We start from the raw sequence: 8751 nt of genomic DNA, 5'->3' as shown, positions 1-8751 counted from the left end.
GTTTAAAATATTTCCAGAAAAAATATATACATGTACTTCCATATTTCAGTCTTCAAAAATGAGCTCTGGTTCTTCATCATGGCAGGAGAAAAGAAACAGACATGTTATTTGCCGAGAGATGAAAAAAAAGGTTCATATAGTAGGTTTTTGTTAGTATATAGGTCCCTGATAACATGAATATTTTATCATTTTACACAGTATAAATGGAGAAAAATCTAGTGTATACGTGACAAATAAAAAAAAAAATCAAAATTGTATATTCTACAATAGATCCATAAATGAAAAATTATAAAATCAAAGACTTAAATATTAAATTATACAATTAGGCCCTATAATGCTTTTTTTTCTTTCTTTCTTTTTTTTTTTTTTTTTTTTTTTTTTTTTTTTTGGTCAATACGATGATTTAGCCAGCCGAGGAATACAAAATTCATCGAGCCCGAAGGACGAGGTGAATATTGTACTTCGAAGGTGGCTAAATTATCGCACTGACTGGAAAAAAAATTCAATTGTTTTATTATATGATTCAATGATTAAATGAAACAAAAGTGTAATAAGCAAACCGTGTCTTTTCTTTTTTTTTTTTTTTTTTTTTTTTTTGTATTTTGTTTTTTGTTTGTTTTTATGAAGTCCTAGTGAAAAAAGCGGGGCAAAAACAAAACTAAACCAAAATAATTAGATCAATCTCATGATCAAAGACTGCCACATCTGTTTCATATTTGGACGTTTTACTGACAATAGACGATAGCGCATCAAAAACCATCTGCTAGGTCATTGCTTTTATACTAAATTTGACTACGAAGTATTCCGTCTACCTGATCAATACGGCGGCTCACGGCTGGTGTAACCGGCTTGGATGCTTACTCCTCCTAGACACCTAAACCCACCGCTGGTATTTCCAGGGGTCCGTGTATATGGCCTGTTCACGATTCGCTTTGTCTAATATTTATGAGATCTCTAATTCATTCATGAATCCGTAGACAATTCAGTGTGTAAGTAATTGCCTAACAATTGGTTTGAAAAACGTCAGTCAGCATTTGACTTAATGATATATTGTATTTGCTGACAAGGTCATTGTATCATCCATAGAACTTGCGAAATATCGACTTCAAAAGAGACTTTTGATATCCTTGTTTCATCAACTTGTTTTTCAATAGCTTGCCTCGTTTAAGAAATTGTTCCTACGTAAAGCATACTCTTGCATATTCGAATCAACTAGGAGACATAAACTTCATATGAAGGTGATAAGATTATATTGCTACATAAATAAGGAGAGTTGAATATTGAAAAGTTGAAGTCATTACGTTTATCATAAAGTTTTGTTGTTAGGTTACCATTTACGCCTTTTTCTAGTAAAATATCTAAAGATGAAACAGATGTGTCAGACTCTGTGGTATCTTTTCTTTCAAGTTCACTGGGATATACCGTGTCGACATATGAGTGGAATCAAGTATTGTTAATTGATAAAACGATGTCGATATATCTAAATGTCAAGCTGAAGAGCACAACAAATGGTTTTCTTTTTTTTTTTTCCAAGTAGAAGTTTTTGAATAAATTGTGGTTCATATGAATATAAAACCAGGTCTGCTAATAAAGGGGCGCAATTGGTGGGAATTCCGACAGATTGTTCAAGACTTGATCTTTAAAAACTACATAGATATTGTCAAAAAGAAACTCAACATCTTTTTAATACCAATTTCGGAGTACTTGTGTGTACAATCACATGTTTTTTTAACACAATAATTTTTGTAAATGACCAATGACAAGGAAAGTAAATGTACGACTTCCATTTTTATTGAAATAGCAGCTGTCTATGATGTCAAAAGTCTGAGTACTTAATGATGGGCTATTAATATGATGTAAATTTTTTTTCTAGAATTCTAACTTTCATTTACAAAATAGAAGGTAAATTAAAGTGCTTGTATAGAAGCTGCTGGCCCTTGTTGTTTATTTGAAATATATGCCCCGATATTCTTTTATTAAGTGAACCCTGGGTTTCACCAACATAAATAAGACCACAAAGGGTACATTCTATTTCTATTCCGTAGACAACAGTTTGAACACATTTTATTGTATAAATAATATACAAATGGTTTGAACACAAGTTCTAACAACTTACGAGGTTCTCACCATAAATGGCTACAGCTGTCAAGGTCTATATATAGAAAAAAAATATTGATATACAAACATGTTTGTTTTAAACATACATTAATTACATGATAAATATATAACTAACTAGAGTTTTAGTGTAAGGCTGTTATAATTAATTGAATCTGCCAGAACCTCTTATAAATTTTTTACAGATTGAAAAATATATTTATTGATTTCAACATTTTGTGACTCATCTCCCCACAGAAGTAGGTGACAATCAATAATATTCAATTTAGTGTTTGGTTTAATAAGACACAGTAGGTTTCTAAATAGTTCCTCTCTAGCATGTTGATATTTATTACATACAAAGAAGAAATGATATGGTCTTCTGGTGTACCACATGAACAATTAGGACTCTCACTAATGTTTCTTTTATAAAGATCATAATTTAAAATACAATTGTGTCGTAGTTTAGTATGTATGATACTAAGTCGTCTGTTACCATAACAGAAATAAGGAGGGGGTCTGCTGGTTTTTTATGTATTTTGTTTTTGAAACTACTAAAAGTTGAGCTGTTTCTTGTGGTAATACTTAAACTATTCCATTGGTTTACTGTATCAGGAACAAAAGATTTCGTATATATTTCGAGTAGACAACAGTAGATTTGCAGTTCAAATTTTCCATGTTTTGGTATAATGTAAGCTCTGTCCAGTAAAATTTCTAGTAAAAGAACAGCTTGTACTCAAAACATCACAGGTTTGACAGTTTTTGACAGAACATTTGTAAATAGAAGAGATGAGATCGGAAAAGGAATCTTCAAATATATACAATTTCAATTATACCAATCTTAAATTCATTTGGAGATAGGTTCAGTTATTTGAAGAGAGGAACAATTATTTGATTTATATCTATTTTCAAACAATTTACCTATCCTCAAGTCGATTGTACCTATCTCAAAATGAATTGAAGATAAGTTAAGTTCAGTTCAATAAATCTTTAATTCATTGTGAGATAGGTAAAATTGATTTGAGAATAAAAAGATAATATAATTGATAGATTGATTGTTTGTTGTTTAAAATCTCATTCGAGAATTTTTCACTCATATAGAGACGTCACCATATGCCGGTGAGGGGCTTCAAATTTAAACCTATACTCGGCACTCAGAGCCATTGAACAGTGAGGGTTCTTTATCGTACCAAAGTTTACCCTGACATGGGACCTCGATTTTTAAAGTCATATATGGCGTTTTTTTTATGTGCTCTTAAATGCAGGCAATAATGAATAATTCAGTTTATGTACCTGAAGCACATTTGCAGCTCTGTTCTGCAGCTATTCGAATAATAAAGCAAATATTTGTTAATAGAGCATTTATTACAAATGCCGAATAAAATGACAAATTTTACAATTTTAGAATGCAGCAGAAGGTGGGCCCAAAAAATATCCCACACCTTCAACAAAAGAAAACCAGTAATCTGAACAATAATAACATTGTGCATGGAGGTTTGAGGGGGTGGAGGTGGGTAAAACTTTTAAACCACGCTTTTTGGAGCCAAACGTTATTTTGATAGGGGTGAGGCTAATAGCCGTCAATAGGGGCGCATAGAAACTTAAACCCGGAAAAACCCCTCAAGACCCATGCATTCATACAACATTATTAATAAATCAAAATAACACAGTTCTGTAGGCATTTAGATCACATAAATTTATTTATATACATAAATCCACTTATGTGCTCTTAAATGCAGGCAATAATGAATAATTCAGTTTATGTACCTGAAGCACATTTGCAGCTCTGTTCTGCAGCTATTCGAATAATAAAGCAAATATTTGTGAATAGAGCATTTATTACAAATGCCGAATAAAATGACAAATTTTACAATTTTAGAATGCAGCAGAAGGTGGGGCCCAAAAAATATCCCACAAGAGGGACAGTGAACTTACAGAGAAGGTTCCCTCGCCCCACCCAAAAATGTGCTTCAGTTAATTGATGTATACAGCATGAGTATGATATTAATACAAATAAATTGATATATAGATCAATGGAATACTTAAGAGGAATAATAAATGATTTAAATTTAAAATTGATAATACAAAGTTTTATCTCCTTGCATTTTACATAAAATTCATTACAACATATTGAATATTACTGAGGTTATCAGCCACACTGCATCGAAACATTATCTACATTCTCACTCGAATAATCTCTATTTTACATTCGCTCCTTGTTTTGTCCTGCCCATGTGTAACCTTGCCATGTTCGGACATTTACCGAGTATATACTAGTATATTGTCTGTTAACCGATATCAAAACATCAAGCAACAGGAATCTGCATAGCCCGCCTAATGCACTCGAAGGATAACGGAAATGATCCAAATGTTCTTGCACATATAAGTAATTCTCACATATAAACACACTAGGCTTAGTACAATGTGGTTCCACCATCCATTCACAGGTTGAACGTTATTAACATATGTACAAAAACATTACATATCTTGTAACAAACCCTGAATAAATTCAAAGTGACATGAAAAATTAATACAAATCATCAATATCATAAACAAAGAAGAAATCTTGAGTGCCACCTCAGATAGTCACCCAATTCTTCTTGAATTTAACTGCTAATGTAGTTTGAAGTGAAGACATACAAAAATGGTGCAATGCAACTCTCTCATTCATAATAAAAGATAATTACAACATAAAATTGGCACTAAAACAATCATACATATGATTATGAAACTATTGAATTAACAATCTATTACGCGAAAAAAGGAAAATAGAGGAAACCGCCTCAGACAGAATCCCCCTTCATTTAAAATGCAATCATATAACCAAAATAAAGAATACCGTCTCAGCCAGTTATCCTTTATAATTGGAGTCTCTACCCCCTTAATAAAAACCTGTTCACACTAAAAGGTTGGAAACATTGAGACCCTAATGTATCTCTGAAATGACTCCGAGTGCCACCGTCCCATGACTCTTATTTGTGAATCTGAAAAACCCTGTAAATGTGCCTGGGTTGCTGCTCCTATTCTGAAACTATGTGCCTTAAATTTGTTAGAATCAAGCTTGGCAAATCTTAGCGCTGATCTCAAAACCTCACAAAATTCTGTGCGCGAGATGGGTCTTCCTGATCTGTAGCAAAATAGGGGTCCTTCTTCTGCACCTCGCACCTCCAAATAATTTCGCATAGCTTGCACAGGACAAAAGCTGCAGTTGGGTTGAGGATTTATTTCCAGCTGGACAGGTTTTTTACCTAGATTGTGTTTGAAGTTGATCATTGTAACAACCATGTAGACTTGTTTTTTGTCATGCCTGAAAGAAACATTTCTTCGAAACAACAAGTTTGGGTTAGAGCCCGAACGAACTGTGATTTCCCCCACTCTTAGAAAAGCATAAAATGCTAAAAGAAACATTGCCATGTACAAACATGCTTGGTACTTAGAATTGGCTACATGTGGTATTGCAACCAGAAGCTTTCCAAGAATATCCAAAGTAATAGGTTGTCAGATATCAGCCGAATTGACAAGCCGTTTTGCCCCACTTACCATTTTCTTGATTAAGAAATGATTGGAGAGATCTGGGGCATTTGTCATTTTGAAATAGTAAGCCCATGCTGCCAGGTAAGTTGAGATAGAGCTTGGTGCTTTTCCTAAACCGAATAGGTATGACACAAAACACATAACCTGTCCAAGGGAAACCTCTTTAATGCAATCAGTCTTGTAGTAACTCTGAATGAAACCACTAAAACAATTTAGAGCCTGCCTGTAAACTTTCTTTGTGTTAGGAGCCAAAGCTGCATCTATTAAACTACATGCTGTGTTTTGGAGAGTTGCAAAAGATGGATCGGTATCCTTGTAGGCTTGGCCTCCATATCCACAGACACCTCTTTGAATTTCTCGATCTGTAAGCGTGAAAGTAAGTCTGGTAAAATATTGAACATTCCTGGAATGTGTTCAGCCGAAAATAGAATATTGTATGTCATAAGTGCCAAAACTAATCTTCTCACCAAAATCATGATTTTTGAATCTTTCGATGTTTGCGAGTTTACAATGTGAACAACTGCTGCATTATCAGAATGGAATATGACACACGAATTCTTTAAGTTAGATCCCCATAATTCAACAGCTAACACAATTGGGAATAATTCCTTGAGGGTAATATCATAATCCTTCATATTTTCTGGCCAAGACCCATAGAACCATTTCTTTTCAAATACAGCTCCAAACCCTAGAGAACCCGCTGCATCAGTGTAGAGATGTATTTGTTTGGATGTCACCCATACATGTTTAAATAATAATGACTTCCCATTGAAGTGATCTATAAATAATGACCAAGCAGCCAAATCCCGCCTACTCTCTCTAACCATGTCTTTGTGATGGTGAGGCTTAGATTGGCCTTTTGTTAGGTCAATGAGCCGCCTTAAGAATGTACGCCCTGGCACAACCACCAGACAAGCAAAATTAAGCAGTCCTATTAAGGATTGAAGTTCTCTAAGGCGAACCTTTCGCTTAAATTTCATTGCATCTATAGCTTGTTTTAATTTCTCCAATTTCTCACAAGGCAACCTAATTTCCATAGCCAATGTATCAATTTCAATACCAAGAAATACCAATTTTGTAGTTGCCCAAGCAGTCTTTTCTTCTTTTAAAGAAACACCTAGACTTTCACATGTAAGTTTGAACACCTGTAAACTTTGATTACATATACCTGATGCAGGTGGATCAATAAATAGAAAATCGTCCAACACATGAGTTAAGTGAGGAATATGTCCCTTAACCTTACCAATCCATTCTAAGGCCGTAGAATATTTTTCAAAAATAGCACAGGAACTCGCACAACCCATCGGCAAACATTTATCATAAAAAAAGAGACCTTCCCATTGAAAGCCCAGTAATTCGTGATCCTCTCTGCGAATAGGTATAATCCGAAAAGCTGATTCTACATCTGTTTTGGCCAAAAGGCAACCTTTCCCCATTAAGACAATAATATTTACAGCATCATCTAGAGTAGCATATTGAACTTTAGTGAATGTATCTGGAATAAAATCATTGATAGAATTTTTTTTCTGGAAAAGATAAATGGTGTATGAGTCTAAATTGACCGTGTTCTTTCTTTGGTACAATACCAATCGGGGAAATTTGAAGATTTTCAAAGGGGGGTGAAACAAAAGGCCCAGCAATTCTATGGGCATCAAGCTCTTTCTGTAGCTTGTTGCAAACAATGACTGGGTTGCGCAAAGCAGAAGAGAGATTCCTAGATGCTCTGAAATATCTCGGACCATGATAGTGTAAGTCGAATCCATACTTAAATCCTGAAACCAAATAATCAGAAATTGTTGCATCATAGCCTAGTAACAGATATTGCAGGACATTAGGAATAATAGGGGTCACAACCTCATTGTTGTTTTGCTGTTTTGCCTGCGGGATACTGCACTTGGCTTCTATTAACTGTTTGTGCTCGGCAATTTGTTTTAGGGTGGTTTTTTCTACATCCTGCACAAATGTGTTGAAATTTGCAGTTTTCAAGTTTGCAACTCCCATCCCTATTATATGTCCAGCAAATTCCTCTGGGGTACTGTTTTTCCCCAAGAATCTTTGTCCAAACCTTGATCGGAAGGGACGAAAAGGCTGTTTAGTTTCCTCCCTAGATCTCTGTGCCTGAAGAATGAATTCAACATTTAGCTTTCCCCAAGGTGTACCCCTATTTTGCCTATCCATCCTAATTTGTTTATCATATGTTTGCCAAGAAACATTTCCAGATGATGCCATATCACGAACTGTCTCTGCATGTTTTAATAAATTTGGTGTTTCGTTTGGAAATTTTTCAGCATAGACAGAAACAAAACGCAAAAATGCTGTGGTCCACTGGTATATGGTATTAATTGTTTGTTTTGCCTTTTTGGGTACTACTGAAATGTTAGTATTCTTCCCTAATTTAAATGTGTAGTCATTATTTTCGGTGCAAGGAATTAAATTGTCAGGAAGTAGTGCTGCGAGGTCAATATACTGATCTTCCCATATCTTTTGCTTAAGCTTTTGTGGAATCATTGCCGAAATAGGAGTTGACCAAGTAAAAGTATCAATTGCCTCACTTGAGGCATACTCATCATCTGACCCTTCTATCTCCTTAAAGGTAATCTCTGAGTCGGACTCACCGTCACTATCCGAAGCACCTCCCCCTGTGGTATCAGTGGTTTTGTTCCTTTCATCCATGACCTCCAATACAGCTTGCGTGACCTTCCTAACCAAAACTTCCTCCTTATGTTCACCATCATCATCAACCCTCTGTGCCTTTCTTGTCTTTGCCCTAGAACCTGTACCTCTATTTGATACATCGGTACTCTTTCTTTTGGTACCAGTTTTGGCCCTAGGCATTTTTCTGTAAAAAACTTCATAAGCAAAACCCTTTATGACAAAATAGTAAATGGGTCAGACAGTCTGAAGTTTACCACTGAAAATGCAATGCGTGCAAAGGATTTAAAACTTACATAAATAGATGCTTCATGAATAAAATCATTCATTATAATGATTATTGTGTTATATGTACTTATAACAATATAAATATATGTACACCCACATACCATTTTATGTATGTATCTCACTCTCAAAACCACACATAAAGGATTCATGAATGTATGATACTGTCAGAAGACAAGACATGCC

At 34.7% G+C, this 8751-nt stretch overlaps 1 pseudogene; it reads right to left on the bottom strand.

Moving 5' to 3' along the window:
- Positions 1 to 4600: 4600 nt before the first annotated feature.
- LOC133173605 (uncharacterized) lies at positions 4601 to 8463 on the bottom strand (annotated as a pseudogene).
- Positions 8464 to 8751: the final 288 nt, after the last annotated feature.

The sequence above is a fragment of the Saccostrea echinata genome, unplaced genomic scaffold, assembly GCF_033153115.1.
Source record: "Saccostrea echinata isolate AGI-Se365-2 ecotype Australia unplaced genomic scaffold, CSIRO_AGI_Sech_v1 ptg000056l, whole genome shotgun sequence".
NCBI lineage: Eukaryota > Metazoa > Mollusca > Bivalvia > Ostreida > Ostreidae > Saccostrea > Saccostrea echinata.
The sequence above is the reverse complement of the archived record's forward strand: the minus strand, read 5'-3'. Positions and strand labels throughout refer to the sequence as shown.